Source organism: Phyllobates terribilis, unplaced genomic scaffold, assembly GCF_046119375.1.
Source record: "Phyllobates terribilis strain yellow unplaced genomic scaffold, ASM4611937v1 Scaffold_1__5_contigs__length_1240528914, whole genome shotgun sequence".
Classification (NCBI taxonomy): Eukaryota; Metazoa; Chordata; class Amphibia; order Anura; family Dendrobatidae; genus Phyllobates; species Phyllobates terribilis.
The window spans coordinates 336411698-336430924 of record NW_027362761.1 but is presented as its reverse complement, the minus strand read 5'-3'; the positions used below and the strand labels follow the sequence as shown (position 1 = coordinate 336430924).

Sequence of the window (19227 nt, the reverse complement as noted above, 5' to 3'; positions counted from 1 at the left end):
CTGCCTTCTGTGTGCGGCTACCACACTGCTTCTTCCTGCCTGTTGGGGTACTCTGCCTCCCTCACCCTGTGTGCTGCTGGCCTCGCTCTGCATGTCCTCCTGCCACGTTGGGTCAGTTACTAGATCATCCAACACCTCCTCCTCTTCCACTTGCGCACCACGATCCTCCTCCTCACTTCCTGGCAATTGTGTCTTGTCATCGTCCACCTCTTGTGACAAATTGCCAGTGTCGACTTTCTGTGGCCGTGGCTGTTCAAATATTTGGGCATCGCTACATGGGATCTCCTCTTCCACCACTTCAAGCGGAGCAGGCGAGGGGCACAAATCTGGAAATGGACCAGTGAACAGCTCTTCAGAGTGTCCAAGTGTGGGATCAGTTGCTGTCTGACGACACTCGGCATGGTGGGAGGAAGGAGCATCAGGGTGAGGAGGAGTATGCGGTCGAGACTCACGGCTACTAAGATTTGACCGTGTGGAAGACAGACCGGAGGTGATGGTGCCCAGGTAACTGGAAGTATTATCTGCTATCCAATTAATAACCTGTTCACACTGATCAGTTCGCAATACTGGTGTTGTTCTGTGCTTCCCTAGTAATTTGGTCAAGAAGTGGGAGCGAGAAGATGTGGCTGTTGGTTGTGGCACATTTTCACCTTGGCCACGGCCCCGTCCTCTGCACGCACCATCACCAGAACGTCCGGTTCCACGTCCCTTGCCACGCGCCTTGCCCATTGTAAAGGAAGTAAAATAGCTTACACTCGCACTATCAATGGAAAAAGGGTAATAAAAAGTAGATTAGAACCGTGGAAGAGGAAAACCTCAGTTCTATTTCTCTGGCCTACACCCGACTCTTTTAAACAATCTGAACAATCAGGGAGAAACTATTACTGTTTTTCTTTACGGAAAAAATACCAAAAGCTGAATAATAGAGATTTTTTACCGTGGAATGGCAAAACCACAGTTATTGTTTACTGGGGTATACCAGACAATTTTAAAAAGATATATTTGTGGCTGAACAGTGAGCGACACACTCAAACTGTTTTTTTAGGTAAAAATGGCCCAAAAGTGGATAATACAGAGGTTTGAACCGTGGAACTGCAAAACCATACTTCTATTTCTCTGGCCTAGACCAGACTATTTTCAACAAATATATTTGTGTCTGAACAATCAGGAGACACTATTACTGTTTTTCTTTAAGCCAAAAAATGCCAAAAGCAGGATAATACAGAGATTTGACCCGTGGAACTGCAAAACCACAGTTCTATTTCTCGGGCCTACACCAGACTATTTTCAACAGATATATTGGTGTCTGAACAATCAGGAGACACTATTACTGTTTTTCTTTACGCCAAAAAATGCCAAAAGCAGGATAATACAGAGATTTGACCCGTGGAACTGCAAAACCACAGTTCTATTTCTCGGGCCTACAGCAGACTATTTTAAACAGATATATTGGTGTCTGAACAATCAGGAGACACTATTACAGTTTTTCTTTATGGCAAAAAATGCCAAAAGCAGGATAATACAGAGGTTTGAACCATGGAACTGCAAAACCACAGTTATCATTTACTGGTGCATACCAGACTTTTTTAAATAGATATATTTGCTGCTGAACAGTGAGCGACACACTCAAACTGTTTTTTTTTTTTTTTTTAGGTAAAAATGGCCCAAAAGTGGATAATACAGAGGTTTGAAAATATATTTGTGGCTGAACTGTCACAGACACACTTTTTTTTTGGGGGGGGGGGGGGGTACACCAAAAGGTTAATAAGATGGGTATTTGTACAGTGTGAAAGAGGATTTACAGTGGTGGCCAAAAGTATTGGCACCCCTGCAATTCTGTCAGATAATACTCAGTTTCTTCCTGAAAATGATTTCAATCACAAATTCTTTGGTATTATTATTTTCATTTAATTTGTCTTCAATGAAAAAACACAAAAAGAATTGTCCTAAAGCCAAATTGGATATAATTCCACACCAAACCTAAAAAAGGGGGTGGACAAAAGTATTGGCACTGTTTGAAAAATCATGTGATGCTTTTCTAATTCGTGTAATTAACAGCACCTGTAACTTACCTGTGGCACCTAACAGGTGTTGGCAATAACTAAATCACACTTGCAGCCAGTTAACATGGATTAAAGTTGACTCAACCTCTGTCCTGTGTCCTTATGTGTACCACATTGAGCATGGAGAAAAGAAAGAAGACCAAAGAACTGTCTGAGGACTTGAGAAACCAAATTGTGAGGAAGCATGAGCAATCTCAAGGCTACAAGTCCATCTCCAAAGACCTGAATGTTCCTGTGTCTTCCGTGCGCAGTGTCATCAAGAAGTTTAAAGCCCATGGCACTGTGGCTAACCTCTCTAGATGTTGACGGAAAAGAAAAATTAATGAGAGATTTCAACGCAAGATTATGCGGATGGTGGATAAAGAACCTTGACTAACATCCAAACAAGTTCAAGCTGCCCTGCAGTCCGAGGGTACAACAGTGTCAACCCGTACTATCCGTCGGCGTCTGAATGAAAAGGGACTGTATAGTAGGATACCCAGGAAGACCCCACTTCTTACCCAGAGACATAAAAAAGCCAGGCTGGAGTTTGCCAAAACTTACCTGAGAAAGCCTAAAACGTTTTGGAAGAATGTTCTCCGGTCAGATGAGACAAAAGTAGAGCTTTTTGGGAAAAAGCATCAACATAGAGTGTACAGGGAAAAAAAAGAGGCATTCAAAGAAAAGAACACGGTCCCTACAGTCAAACATGGCGGAGGTTCCCTGATGTTTTGGGGTTGCTTTGCTGCCTCTGGCACTGGACTGATTGACCGTGTGCATGGTATTATGAAGTCTGAAGACTACCAACAAATTTTGCAGCATAATGTAGGGCCCAGTGTGAGAAAGCTGGGTCTCCCTCAGAGGTCATGGGTCTTCCAGCAGGACAATGACCCAAAACACACTTCCAAAAGCACTATAAAATGGTTTGAGAGAAAGCACTGGAGACTTCTAAGGTGGTCAACAATGAGTCCAGACCTGAATCCCATAGAACACCTGTGGAGAGATCTCAAAATGGCAGTTTGGTGAAGGCACCCTTCAAATATCAGGAACCTGGAGCAGTTTGCCAAAGAAGAATGGTCTACAATTCCAGCAGAGCATTGTAAGAAACTCATTGATGGTTACCGGAAGCGGTTGTTCGCAGTTATTTTGGCTAAAGGTTGTGCAACCAAGTATTAGGCTGAGGGTGCCAATACTTTTGTTTGGCCCATTTTTGGAGTTTTGTGTGAAATGATCAATGATTTGATTTTTGCTTCATTCTCTTTTGTGTTTTTTCCTTGCAAGCAAATTAAATAAAGATAATAATACCAAAGAATTAGTGATTGCAATCATTTTCAGGAAGAAACTGAGTATTATCTGACAGAATTGCAGGGGTGCCAATACTTTTGGCCACCACTGTAGATGAAAAAAAAGGATTTTTCCTGGCCCCCGAGATCTGGAGCTAAGTCCAGCAATTTCAGCAACAGGAGCACACAGGACTGTAATGCAGCGTTTGCTGGTATAACCACTGCGTCTCCTATACAGCCTGCCTGCCTGATATCTGGGATGGATATTAGTCCTGAGAAGGACTGTTTGTTTGATCTGGCAGCCTTTACAGACCCTACACTAACTATTTTGCAGTATACATCTCTCCCTAAATCAGCAGCGCTGTCCCTACACTGTCTGATCCCAGCCGTCTGTGTCCAAGATGGCGGCGCCCGGTTTTAAATACTCGAGGTGACGCTGTGCGGTCAGCCAATCAATGTAATGCCCACAACCAACATGGCTGCGGCATTACAGTGACTGGCTGGCAATCCCTGCATGTTCATTGGCTCTGTAAAGAGCGCCAAACATGCAGGGCGGAGACCCGAGCTCCCGCCCGATTAACCCGGAAATGCTCGGTGCTCGCCGAACATCCTGAGTAGCGTGATGGTCGGGCGAGTATCGAGCAGTGTCGAGCATGTTCGCTCAACACTAATGAGGAACAACAGTGTTCACAGCAGAGTGGCACTCAAAGCAGCTCAGGGGCTTCACTGGAGCGTGACTAGGGGATACAGACAATACGGAGGACCCAGACAATGCACTTCCCACTGAGGACAGCTGGTCGTTGCCACTGGGCAGCCTAGCACAGATGAGGTAATACATGCTGCTGTGGCTGCGCGACAACCGCAGAGTTAGCGAGATTGTTATAAGTGCTGATGACTGTCTGGCCATCCTGCTTGATCCCCACTACAATCACAACGTGCCATCCTTACTTTCATCACTAGAGCGTGATCGGAAAATGCGGGAATACAAATGCATGCTGATAGATGCACTACTGAAAGCGTCCTCACCTGACAGCGGGGGCTCAGTGGAAGCACAAGACAGAGAAGCAACAGGAAGTAGTCAACGCAGCTGAGGCACTGGCACCACCGCGCAAGGGAGAGTTAGCATGGAAGAAATGTGTAAAAGTTTACTCAGCAAGTTGTAACATCCAGCACCACCATCTGATACTGTCCATATTAGCAGGAGGCAGAGTTGACATTATTGCCTGTGTAGCAACTTACTCGGGATTAATAGGTTAGACACTAAAAAAATAAACTGAGCCTTCCAGTTCCTGTATAGACTAGATATCAGACACCGCATTCCCTAGTGGTGCCTCTAGGTACAGAGATCATTCTTTGGTTAGGGCTACGAGATGGCAACTTGGACCTAAACTCCATAAACAGCTGTTAAGTTGCTTCTAAAGAACTGGAGGGCAGAGAAGAGTGTGAATTAACTACAAGAGAAGTGTGCTGAACAAAGGAAAGATGTTACAGTGAGTAAAGTAAATAATGAAATACCAAACAAAGAATCAAGCCAGTGGCATAGCTACTGGGTGGGGGGGGGGGGGGGAGGGTGTGGTCACCCCGTGCTCAGGGGAGGCCCACCCAGAGCTACGCTACACCGGTATGCTTAAGAAAAACCAGGGCTGCACAGCGCTCCCTTTTCCCTGTGCTCAGATGTATTCATGTCTCTTAGACATGAATACTTCTGAGCAGCAACAGTGCAGGGCTGGGATGAGGGGAGTGCCTGACGTGCAGCAGTGAAGTGAAGAGATCAGAGGTCGCACACTGCTGACCTCATCACTGTTGCTGTCAGATCACTAAGCCGCAGAGCGGCAAAGAACGCATCTTGCCTGCATGTGGTGAAGTGTTTGAATATTGTGAGAGGGAGCAGCTTGGGGGGAGAGTGCACCAGATCGAGAAGTGTTGGGACAGTATGGAGAGGAGGGAGCATGGGAGACCATTTAGAGAAGTGGGGGACATTATAGAGAGGTGGGGGCTGTATGGAGAAATGGGAGTGTTGGAATACAATATGGAGAAATGGGTGTTCAATATGAAGAAGTGGGGGGACAGTATGGATAGGTGGGAGCATAGAGGATAATAAAGGGGAACAGGATGGACAATTGGGAGCATCTGAGGACCATATAGAGAAGTAGAACTGTGGGGTGATTGTATGGCGAAATGCGTGACAATATGGAGGAATTGTGGACCATATGGAGAAGTGGGGGACATTATGGAAAGGTGGGGGGACAGTATAGGAAAATGGGACCATGAGTGGACGCTATAGAGAAGTGGGTGTACAATAAGAAGTGGGGGGACAGTATGGAGAGGTGGGAGTGTAGGGGACAATGTGGAGAAATGGGGGAGCAGGATGGAGAATTTGGAGCTAGTGGGGACCATATGGAAAAGTGGGAGTGTGAGGGGATTGTAAGGAGAAAAGGGAACAGTATGTAGAGATGGGAGGGTGGCAGACAATATGGAGAAGTGGGGGAGCAGTATGTAAAGATGGGAGCATGGCAGGACAGTATGGAGAGGTGAGAGCTTTGGGGACAATATGGAGATATAAAAGGCACAGTATCTAGAGATGGGCACGTGGGGGGACAGTATAGACAGATGAGAGCGTGGGGGACACTATGGATAAGTAAGGAAACAGCGTGTAAAAATAGAAGCGTGGGGGGACAGTATGGAGAGGTGAGAGCTTTGAGGACAATATGGAGAAGTGGGGGCACAGTATAAAGAAGTTGGATTCACGTACTGAGCATGGTTCTGATCGTGTACAAATGTACCAATCCATAACTAATCAGAGGTCATCACCCGGCTGAGGCGGTCACCTTTCTGTCACTGGTTCCCTACTGTGGCTGTCACCCTGCTTCCCGAAGTGGGAAAGGTAAGCACCTTATAGAGCCGAGAGTTATAGGGACTGTTATTGTATATGAAGAATGTTAATGTGAAGGCACAGTTTCTTGTGGGCAGTATGCAGAGGAGGAAAAGTGTGGTTTTAGTGCTGTATTCAGCTACTGACGGTGGTTCAGGTACTGCATTCATTTAACATTGTGGTTCTGGTGCCGAATTCATGTACTAATGGTGGTTGTGTGTTTATGGGAGCTGTGGGCCCTCCATACTGTGTATAAGGAAGCTGTGGGGTATTATATTGTGTATAGGGGAACTATGGGCCCATCATACTGTATATAGGGGAGCTGTGGGGACATCATACTCTGTATAAGGGAGCTATGGGTCCACTATACTGTATATAGAGGAGCTGTATATATGAGGACCCAGTGGACATTATTAAATGTTAAGTGGGCACTAAAGAAGCATTATTGTTATAGGGGCCCTCAGAGTATTGTAACCATCAGACAGGCAAAATGTGGACACTTTTCTAGGGCATTTGCACAGGGCATTAAGCTTTTCAAGGGAGCAATTTTACCATCTAGAGAGCACAAAGGAGGCATTCTTACTTTGTAAAGGGCACAGTGGTGCACATTATTATCCGGAGCAGTGAGAGGAGCTCTGTTATTGTACCACACAGCAGGTGCAGTAATAGGGACGCATATGGCAGCAGCAGCGGCTCAGTATTGGGATATCAGCAGGATGAGGAGTTTGTGCAGGTGTGGAATAGATGGGGACGGGGATGGATGTGTGAGAAGTCAAATGTGTTTTCGTTGTAATTTCTGCAGACGAGTCGTGACTTGAAGAAGTTGTTATGTCGGTCTGGGCCAGATGGAAAAGACTGGAAAATGAAAATACTTCACCAGAGAGAACGTCAACTTTAAGTTTCTATATATATCTGTACTGTAATTACATGTATGGTCTGCAGGTCTGGCAACTACCACTATATGGTGGTAATACTAGTGTTGGTCTTTATGTAGAGATTTATTTTCAATAACTGCGCGGTCATCTGCTGAGGTTCCGCTTTACCCACAATCAGGGTGTGCCACCGTAGTTGTACCCACAGTTACCTTGTTAGGGGCCCACTCAGATGTTTTGCCCCCCCCCTTCCTGACCTGAACCCCTAGCTACGCCTCTGAATCAAGCAATTATTCTTAACAAATATCCAGTGTACTTACTAAAGTTAAACAGAACAGAGATGCAAAGTATAGCAAAGAAACAATAAAGTGAAAATCCTCAGCCCAAAGCTCACAGACTGGCTCCAAACATCAATACAATGTCTTAACATCTAAATCATACATGTAAAACTCTGGCCAGTGGGCCAAATCTGGTCCACGACACCAGAACCACCACCCCTATGTGGGGCAATTATTCTGTATGCGGGACTATGTGGGGCCCATTCTTCTGTATGGAGGACTATGTTGTGTCTATAATACTCTATGAAGGACTATGTGGGGCCCATCATTCATTTTCATTTTAGCCCTTTGTGTGTTTGAGTTTGACATCCCTGATCTAAATAAATCTAGCACCAGCAGGAAACGCCTGCTGAGATGCAGAATATAAAGCTGCAGCCAAAAGGTGATGTGTTTTCCTTTGTCCACCTCTATGTTAAGCTAGACAGACTGCAGCCAGAAAACAAAGCCCAAACACTCAGAGAAAAGGTGTCTCCCCTGTGGCTCGGCTGAAAAAGAAGCCAACCACAAAACACAAGCTTAAGGGATCAAATCCATGAACAGGACAGTTTCAACAACATGGTGGAAGAGTACGTGTTCACGCGTCTCCACACACTGAATGATAGGTCTGCCCATTTAACTTCTGGGTCTCCAAATTGGATACACGGCCTGAGCTTGCCCTTTACGCCTTGGAGGTGCTGGCCTGCCCTTCAGAAAGTGTACTGTTGGAACCTGTGTTTAGCATGGCAGGAGGCAGGCCCAGCTCCAGGTTTTAGTGGGCCCGGGCGAAAGTCTTAGTGGGTCCCTTTAACACATACATTCATGATGGACAGATACAGCAGAGAAATATAGGTATACAAGACAGGGCCCAGGCTGTCCCCTCATCCTTCATATATGCAGACAAGCACACGCACGGTACACACACATACACACGGTATGCAGACACGCACACACACACATGGTACACAGACACGCACATACACACACACGCGCGCGCGCACACGGTACGCAGACACACAGTTCGCAGACACGCACACACAGTACGCAGACACACACGAACACACACACAGTACGCAGACACGCACGCACAGTACGCAGAGACGCACGCACAGTACGCAGAGACGCACGCACAGCACGCAGACACACAGCACGCAGACACACAGTACGCAGACACACAGTACGCAGACACACACAGTACGCAGACACACACAATACGCAGACACACACAATACGCAGACACACACAATACGCAGACACACACAATACGCAGACACACATACAGTACGCAGACACACACACAGTACGCAGACACACACACAGCACGCAGACACACACAGTACGCAGACACGCACATACACAGTACGCAGACACGCACATACACAGTACGCAGACACGCACATACACAGTACGCAGACACGTACATACACACAGTACGCAGTCATGCACACACACACAGTATGCTGACATGCGCACACATGCAGGCATGCACATACACACACAATACCCAGACACATGCATATTTGAACACAAATTCTTAAAAACACATACAAACAGACAAATATATATACACAGTCATACATGAACACAAACATTAGAAATTTTTTTAATATGGGGATTGGGGAAGCAGGCAACAAGCCTCACTCACCTGCCCCCGGCCTGTCTCCCGTCCAGCTCCTGAGGTATGTGGCTGTGCAGGGCCACCGACGTGTGTCACAGACATGGCCCTGGACCATCAGGGGGGCCCAATCGCCATCGTGGTCTGGGCCGCTCCCCCAGCATCTGTGCAGGGCCGCTGGCGGTGTTTGATTGCTGGCACTTCACCAGACATGGTGGCGCGCAGTGCACTGTGCGTCTGTGTCAGCTAGTAAAGACGCAGCAGGGGCGACACACAAGCACAATTAAAGGTGCATTGTCGCCCCTGCCGTGTCATTACTACCAGACACAGCCGCACAGCGCACTGCGCGTGGCCATGTCTGGTGAAGTGCCGGCAATCAAACACCGCCAGTGGCCTTGCACAGATGTTGGGGGAGCGGCCTGGGCCCCAACGGCGAGTGGGCCCCCTGATGGTCCAGGGCCCCAGCACTTGCCTGGATGCGTCGGGTGCTGAAGCCAGCCCTGGCAGGAGGTGTGATCACAGTTAGGCACATGCGCTTGTCTACAGCCAACGCGGGCAAGTTCACATTCGTTAAAATGAACCAGGCGTGGATCCCACAGGACTTGTTGTCTGTACCTTTGGCTGAATATAGTATAGGTATAAGTATACCAGCCACACCCAGCTATTGTTAGAGTCCACAGCAGTTTGTTTGTTCTATTTTCCATTCACAATACTTTAGGGCCTACCCAAATTAAAAGAAAAAAAAAAAAAGGGGGAAGGGGGTATTTTGCAGAGTACCCCTACTCCGGCTTTTTTCAGAGTACTCCCACAGAGATGCATGCAAAGTACACACAGATTTTTCTGGCACAGTATTCCCACAGACACGGTTGCAGAGTGGAAAAAATAGTTTTTATGCACAGTACTTCCACAGACACGGGTGCAGAGTATAACTATTTTTTAGTCCCACAACTCGTACAGACACAGAGGTAGAGTATAATTATTTTTTAGGCACAGTACTCACACAGACACAGCTGCACAAGGCCCACAAAGGCTTTTTGGCACAGTACTCCCAGAGGCAGGGTTGCAGATGCTTAAAGGCACAGTTATTTTTTAGGCACAGCTACAACTCCTACAGATACAGCGGTAGAGTAGAATTTTTTTTAGACACACTACTCGCAAAAAACACTGCTCGCAAAAAACGTTGAGTACAATTATTTTTTTAGACACATTACTTACAATTATTTTTACACACACTACTCGCATAGACAGAGCGGTACAGTGACTTTTTGTTTGGCCTACAAATGGAGAAGAGATGGCTGCTGCTGAGATTTACTTATTTGCCACACTACTAGAAAACACTCACGGGTTTAGTAAAATTATTGGTTTGGCGTAGAAATGGCAACTAGACAGCTGATTGCAATTATTTATTTCCCAAACTACTACACAGCGGCTTAAAGAACAGTACACCCACAGGTGGAGGAGGGGGGGGGGTGCAGAGTACTCATAGAGGCTTCAAGGACAGTACTCTCACAGGTGGGGGATGCAGAGTACACACAGAGGCTTAAAGGGCAGTACTCCCACAGGCGGGGGGGGGGGGGTGCAGAGTACACCCAGCGGCTTAAAGGGCTTAAAAAACAGTATTCCCACAGGCGGGGAGTGCTGAGTAAACACAGCAGCTTAATGGGCAGTACTTCCACAGGCGGTTGGGTGCAGAGTACACACAGGGGCTTAAAAGGACAGTATTCCCACAGGCGGGGTGGGGGTGCAGAGTAAACAGCAGCTTAAAGGGCATTACTCCAACAGACAAGGGTTTGCAGAGTATACACAGCGGCTTTTAGCACAGTACTACCACATAAAAAGTCCGTGTTCGGGGATCGGTAACGGACACTAGGTGTCCGATACAGACCCCGAACTTCCCATTCGAGTTTGCTTATCCCTACTAACAATTTAATGATTTGACCCATGGCCACAGAAAACTGATGAAGCAGCTGGACCACGCTCCTGAGAATGAATATGCTCATCTCTAGTATAAAATAAAACCATCAAGATGTGATTGAAATGTAGACCATAAACTTTAATTGAAGGCATTTTCAAAAAATCTCACTATTTAGTAGTCCCTTCATTTCTACAGGCCCAAAAGTATTTGTCCAAACTAACATTTATACATATTAGCATTATTAGTAATACTTGAAATGGAATATTTTGCAGCTAATGCCAGTCTGAAGTCTGGAAGGCACGGACATGACCTAATGCGGAATATAGCCATATGAGGGCTTGATGTTTGGGGGACAAGTTGTAGTTTTTTGAATGTTATTATTTATTTTACCACTCAATGTACTGGACAACACAAAAAAACCCAAGTGCAGGGAAATTATGCAAAATAGCAATTCCAACATTGTTTTTTTTAGGTTTTGTGATGCATGTGCCCCAACATCTCCTTTGATGCATATGCCCCAACTCCAGTGTATATATAAATGTGATGTATATGCTCCAGCCCAAGGTGTCTCCTATGTGATGTATATGCTCTAGCCCCAGTGTCTCCTGTGTGATGTATATTCTGCAGTGCCAAAGTATCTTATGTGATGTATATAAGGAAGTCTCTGTGTATCCTATATGATTTATACTACTGCAGACCCCTCTGGTGCTTGAGTAAATGTAATGTGAGCTGAATGTAAGTTACTAAGTAACGTGAGCAGTGATGAAATTGCCACTGTGAGGAGACATGTAGTGTAAAGCCCCCGTCTCACATAGCGATATCGCTAGCGATATCGCTGCTGAGTCACGGTTTTGGTGACTCACCAGCGACCTCACCAGCGATGTCGCTGTGTGTGACACTTTGCAACGATCAGGCCCCTGCTGTGAGGTCGCTGATCGTTGCAAAGTGTCCTGGACCATTTTTTGGTCGTTAGCCTCCCGCTGGCCAGCACACATCGCTGTGTGTGACCAGCGGGACCAACGATCTGGCTGGTAACTATGGTAAACATCGGGTTACTAGGGGCACGCGCGCACTTAGTAACCCGCTGTTTACCATGGATACCACTCTGCTACGGTGCACGGAGGCTCCCGCGCACCGTAGCAGAGTGGTATCCATGGTAAACAGCGGGTTACTAGGGGCACACGCGCGCTTAGTAACCCGATGTTTACCATAGTTACCAGCCTGCTCCTGCTTGCAGCAGGCTGGTAACGGGAGCAGGACATCGTGGAACGATTCTTTCCACGATATCGCTGCTCCCCTGATCGCTGGTGAGCCTGCCTGTTTGACAGCTCACCAGCGATGTATTAGCGATGCAGCAACGATCCCTGACAGGTCGTATCGTTGTCGGGATCGCTGCTGCATCGCTTAGTGTGACGGGGCCCTAACATACATCTGTGTTCAGAGCTTACTGCTGCAAGCTCTTATCAAAATCCATTGCAAAGAGTCAACTGAGCTCTATAATGACGCAAACCTAGAAAAGCAGTTACGAGTAGCAAAATCATCATTACCACCTAACATCATACATTGCACCAAAGGGAAGCAGCTCTAGCCATCATATTAGGGATGAGTTAATTAAATGTTTGACCAAAATGTCAAGTTAATAATTTTGTACGACCCCCAATGAGGTTTCAAATATCAAAATGGTCCCTGGCAGAAAAAAGGTTCCCCACCCCTGTTGTGGATAATGGTGCATCTTCCTCGTTGTTTTTGACATGACTACATGCAATTAAAGGGGTTTTCCCTTTTCGACTGTTTAAGGAAACTAATGGGTGTTAAAAATAATAAAATCATTTGTTAGTTGTGTCTCTGCCGCTGCTCTGGTAAGTGAGTACACCTTGCAGCGGTAACATCATCTCTAAAGTCCTGCAGCCAATCATTGGGCCCAGCAGTTCATGCCCTTTACATCAATAGAGCTGCTCAGCCCAGGGATTGGCAGCAGACTTGCTGACATAACATTATCACTGCAGCCTGTGCACAGTCACATCAACAGCACTGCAGTCAATCACTAGGCTCAGCTAATGTAGAGGACATGAGCCGCTGAGCCCTGTGATTGGCTGCAGTGCTGTAGACATTAGGTCATCAGCCTGTACAGTCACCAATGCAGCAGTGGAAAAACAGATCTAGTCCCATGAAGAGTATGCAACAGGTGATATTATTTTAACAAGGCTATGGTGATTTTATTAATTAAAAAGAGTGGCGAGGTGAAACCTCTTTAAGGGTATGTGCACACGGTGCATTTTTTATGCGTTTTTGCTGGGGCAAATCCGCGCTTATTTGGCCCCAAAAACGCATTGCAAGCCTTATCCCAACATTTTCTATGGGATTTTGGAAGATCTGTGCACATGATCAGGAAGTTTTCTTACAGAATTTCATGTGCAGAAAAACAAGCAGCATGTCCATTTTTGTGTGGATTTGCCTGCGTTTTTCCTATACAATGCATTGGAAAAAACGCATGGCAAATCCGCAGGCAAAAATGCATAAAAAAGTATGCAAATTAAAAAAAATGCATCAAAAAGCGTGGAATTTCCAGAGAGATTTTGATGCCAAGAGGTGCAGAATCTTGCAGAAACGCTGCAGAAATACCTAAGAGTATGTATCCATGATGCGTCCAGGTCTGTGGCCCAGACGCTGCGTTACAGCCGGCGGCGGCTTCAGCTCATCTATGCAAATGAGCGGCCGCCATTTTTTCTTTTCACATGAAGACTTTCCTCATAGTGGTTGTTAGGTCTATGGGGAAAGCCCGCATGCAGACCCGCAGGAGAAATTGACATGCTGCGGTCTGGAAAGACGCGCCACATGTCAGTTCCCACGGGTGTGCCACAGACGCATAGTGGACATGAGATTTGTACAGATTCCATCCACTATGCTGTAACAGCTGGCCACTGCAGGTTTGACGCTGCATAAGTCAGCGTCAAACCCACAGCGGCTCCGGATCGTGGGTACACAGCCTAAGTGTTTTTTTCTTAAGTAGGGGAAGCTTTCACCAGCTGTCTTCTGTACTCTTCTCATTACTTTGGTATTGCTAGGCTCCCTAGTGCATTATTTATTTTCAAGAATATACCAAATTGTTGATATCGCCATTTCAAAACTTTCGTTTTAATGGAGGAATTAATAGAACACATTTCATCTCCTTAATTTGCCGTGAAATAATTAGGTAAAATGCCCCACCAGACCATGAAACGGCTTTCCAGGCAGCTGTCCAATTAATTTTGAGTAAGTAAAAACGTAGGAACCTCGGAATAAAAAATTACCGCGCTTCCTAAACGGTTAATTCAAAATTTCTGGGAAAACCGTTAATTAAAGCAGAATGTCTATGCTGGCTTTGCTTTAATTGCTCCAGTGTACACAGACGAAGTTCTAAAATTGCTCTCATTGTCCAAAATCTTTGAAATCCAAGTTTATATATACTAACACAGGCGATAGGACATTATTGTAAACTGGACACAGTACATTTTGTATTATTTGCACATTATTCTTGCTGTGTTTACAAAATTTTTGCAAAACTACAACTCCCACCGAATCCTGACAGCCATTGCCCTAATGAAATTTGTTACGACTTCTACTGGAGGAAATCTAGAACAAAGCCTCACGTAACTGACACAAAGGCATAATAAATAGATTGTCGCTATAAGGAAAAGTTGTTGGCGTTAACTGTGAAAAATGCAGCAATATTTTACTAACTATGGTCCTCTTATTGTGATGTACACACGAGTCACGAGTCCAAATAAGAGTTGGGGTGTAATATTTACATGCAACCAAGTTGTGGCTGAGATTTCTGAACTGAATATTAGTGCCATTTATCGAAATAGCTTTTTTTTTTTGCAGCAAACATTGATTTCTACAAGATCCAATCAGATGATTGGGACAGTCTCAAATTTCAGCACCTAATCTGCTGCTGGTGAATTTATCCTTAGGATAGTAGTAAAATAGTAAAAAGAATATTACCTGCAACTTTAGATACCACAAATACTAAAATACAATAGTAACTAACTGAATAAATAACAAAAAACATGATTATTATAAACAGCAAATAAATGCACTGTGCAAGATAGCTAGTCATCACAATATCATGCATCTCCATAATATATATATATATATATATTTATATTAACTGCGCATTAACCTTTATATTGGCTTCTAATACTTACAATTGTAACATTCAGACGTATAATGCATCCCATTCGGCAGGAAAAGACATTCTGTACAGATGCTGAGGAGTCAACTTTTTTTCAACTTCCACCATCACAACAAAAGCAGCTCTAGAAAAAGGTAATCCGAGGACCCATCCCCAAACTGATGGAGATGTTGCATAGTGTTACATGCAGAATGAAATCAGAGCCTGCAGTATGCTATTATCCCTACCAAGGGGTGGAGCCGCGTATTAGAAAAGATTCAGCTGTGCCCTTTCATCAGCTAATACAGATTATCTCCATCCAGGTATACAAAGTCATTTCCTGGCCTTGCTGAACAGAAACACTTGCCTTCATTCTCTCCAATAACACTGCATTATAAATAATCAGCAGCTGAATATTAGCCACTATTATTAAAAAACCGGCTCATAATTACTTTTCACATTATTTCCTAGAGTGCTTAACAATAAAAAGAATATAAAATAAAAATAAGACTGTTTTCACAGTCAAGTTCATTAAGTAAATGTCTCAACGTATCAAACAATGTTATGTTTTTGAAGTTTATGACAATACATGTAATTTATAACAATATTTATCGAAAAAATACAAAATGCAGTAGATGCTATATTTCTACCTAAACAAAAAAAATATATGAAAGACTATATAAGATTACCATAAATTAGAGTTTTTGTTCCTGAGTCAAGCACTGTGTAATCGATTTGTATTCTTGCTGTAGTTTTGATAAAACATTGTTTAATTGACTACATCTCTGCCAGTCCTCGATATTCATGCGCTTCGGCTATACCCGGCCCCCCACCATTGATTGGCAGCTTTCTGCCAATGCATTATGGAAGTAGAAAATGGTCAATGGTGTAAGCGGGGTTATACAGAGATCATCATTGAGAGGACTAGCAGAGCTGAAGAAGATGAAACTGTGATATCAAAACTACAGTCATGGGCAAAAGTTTGGAGACTGACACAGATTTTGGTTTCAGAGTTTGCTGCTTCAATGTTTTCTAGATCTTTTAGTTAGATGTTTCTATTATTACTGAAGTACAACTATAAGCATTTCATATGGTTTAACTTGTGTTTTTTTCTGTTTCTTAAGACATGAAAGTCATAAAGGTAGAGAGAAAACAAAACAGGTATGCAAGATATTACGAGACAATACTGTTTAGTGAAGGCTTAGTATATTGGTATTTAACGATTTCAGTTCATATAATAAAGCAATGAGAAATCTGTTTTATTCATGTCAAGGGTGTCCTATTAAGGTTATCAAAAACTAGACCATTAATCCTGAAAGACCCTTTCTGACATGTGTCATACATGTAAGGCACATGGCGTGTCTCTCTCTTTGTTGCAGGCTCCAGCGCTGAGCCCGCACCTTTCCAGGGACATGACAGCTGATCTGATCAGTCGTCATGTGCCCCTAACAGCCGCGGGTGGAATCGCGATCCACCCGCGGCTGTTAACATGTTAAATGCGGAGATTGACAGTGGCATTTAACATTGCCGTGCAGGAAGGACGTCGGTTGTCATTGCTGGGAGGCTATGAGCGCTGCCCAGCGGTTGGCGCTCATAGTCAGTGAACATTTCTGCTACACACAGGTGATCGGATCATCACCTGTGTGTAGTAGAGGTGGATCAGATGATCGCAGCTTCTAGTCTCCCATGGAGACTATTAAAGCTAGTTTAAAGTAGAAAAAAAATGTTTAAAAAAAAAAAAAAAAAAAATCTAAAAAGTTTAACCCCTTAAGCCCCGCGGGTGGTTTGCACGTTAATGACCGGGCCAATTTTTACAATTCTGACCACTGTCACTTTATGAGGTAATTACTCTGGAACGCTTCAACGGATCCCCCTGATTCTGAGATTGTTTTTTCGTGACATATTGTACTTCATGATTGTGGAAAAATTTCTTCGATATCACTTGCGTTTATTTGTGAAAAAAACGGAAATTTGGCGAAAATTTTGAAAATTTTGCAATTTTCAAAATTTGAATTTTTAAGCCCTGAAATCAGAGCGATATGTCACACAAAAGAGTTAATAAATAACATTTCCCACATGTCTACTTTACATCAGCACAATTTTGGAACCAAAATTTTTTTTGTTAGGGAGCTATAAGGGTTAAAAGTTGACCAGCGATTTCTCATTTTTCCAACAAAATTTACAAAACCATTTTTTTAGGGACCACATCACATTTGAAGTCACTTTGAGAGGTCTTTATGACAGAAAATACCCAAAAGTGACACCATTCTAAAAACTGCACCCCTCAAGGTGCTCAAAACCACATTCAAGAACTTTATTAACCCTTCAGGTGCTTCATAGGAATTTTTTGAATGTGGAAGAAAAAAATGAACATTTAACTTTTTTCACAAAAATGTTACTTTAGACCCAATTGTTTTTATTTTCACAGGGGTAACAAGAAAAAATGGACCGCAAAATTTGTTGTGCAATTTCCCCTGGGCACGCAGATACCCAATATTTGCGGAAAAAACACTGTTTGGACGCACTGTAGGGCTCGGAAGGGAAGGAGCGCCATTTGACTTTTTGATTGTAAAATTTGCTTGAATAATTAGCGGACACCATGTTGCGTTTAGAGAGCCCCTGTGTGCCCAAACATTGGAGCTCCCCAACAAGTGACCCCATTTTGGAAACTAGACCCCCCAAGGCACCTATCTAGATGCATAGTGAGCAGTTGCAACCCCCAGGTGCATCACAAATTGATTCGTAATAATGAAAAAGTGTTTTTTTTTTCACTTTTTCATTTTTACGAATCAATTTGTGAAGCACCTAGGGGTTCCAAGTGCTCACTATGCATCTAGATAGGTGCCTTGGGGGGTCTAGTTTCCAAAATGGGGTCACTTGTGGGGGAGCTCCAATGTTTGGGCACACAGGGACTCTCTAAATGCAACATGGTATCCGCTAACAAATTGAATGGAAAATCGGCTCAAATTGTTAGCGGACACCACATTGCGTTTGGAGAGTCCCTCTGTGCCCAAACTTTGGAGCTCCCCCACAAGTGACCCCATTTTGGAAACTAGACCCCCCAAGGCACCTTTCTAGATGCATAGTGAGCACTTGGAACCCCCAGGTGCTTCACAAATTGATTCGTAATAATGAAAAAGTGAAAAAAAAAAACACTTTTTCATTTTTACGAATCAATTTGTGAAGCACCTAGGGGTTCCAAGTGCTCACTATGCATCTAGATAGGTGCCTTGGGGGGTCTAGTTTCCAAAATGGGGTCACTTGTGGGGGAGCTCCAATGTTTGGGCACACAGGGACTCTCTAAATGCAACATGGTATCAGCTAACAAATTGAATGGAAAATCGGCTCAAATTGTTAGCAGACACCACATTGCGTTTGGAGAGCCCCTCTGTGCCCAAACTTTGGAGCTCCCCCACAAGTGACCCCATTTTGGAAACTAGACCCCCCAAGGCACCTATCTAGATGCATAGTGAGCACTTGGAACCCCAGGTGCTTCACAAATTGATTCAGAAAAATGAAAAAGTGTTTTTTTTTTTCACTTTTTCATTTTTACGAATCAATTTGTGAAGCACCTGGGGATTCCAAGTGCTCACTATGCATCTAGAAAGGTGCCTTGGGGGGTCTAGTTTCCAAAATGGGGTCACTTGTGGGGGAGCTCCAAAGTTTGGGCACAGAGGGGCTCTCCAAACGCAATGTGGTGTCCGCTAACAATTTGAGCCGATTTTCCATTCAATTTGTTAGCGGATACCATGTTGCATTTAGAGAGTCCCTGCGTGCCCAAACATTGGAGCTCCCCCACAAGTGACCCCATTTTGGAAACTAGACCCCCCAAGGCACCTATCTAGATTCATAGTGAGCACTTGGAACCCCAGGTGCTTCACAAATTGATTCATAAAAATGAAAAAGTGTTTTTTTTTTCACTTTTTCATTTTTACGAATCAATTTGTGAAGCACCTGGGGATTCCAAGTGCTCACTATGCATCTAGATAGGTGCCTTGGGGGGTCTAGTTTCCAAAATGGGGTCACTTGTGGGGGAGCTCCAATGTTTGGGCACACAGGGGCTCTCCAAACGCAACATGGCGTCCGCTAACAATTTGAGCCGATTTTCCATTCAATTTGTTAGCGGACACCATGTCGCGTTTGGAGAGCCCGTGATGTGCC

At 44.4% G+C, this 19227-nt stretch overlaps 1 protein-coding gene across 2 annotated transcripts in view; it reads right to left on the bottom strand.

Moving 5' to 3' along the window:
* The window catches only part of RIMBP2 (RIMS binding protein 2), a 711286-nt gene that overhangs the window by 684247 nt on the left and 7812 nt on the right, over nt 1-19227 (bottom strand). The window contains exon 1 of one of the 2 annotated variants that reach the window (XM_073676112.1): nt 15101-15119. The exons of the other annotated variant lie outside the window; for it this stretch is intronic. The gene's annotated coding sequence lies outside the window, so the exon portion shown is untranslated. Of the gene's footprint in view, nt 1-15100; nt 15120-19227 lie in introns of those variants that run through there. 2 annotated transcript variants of the gene reach the window in all.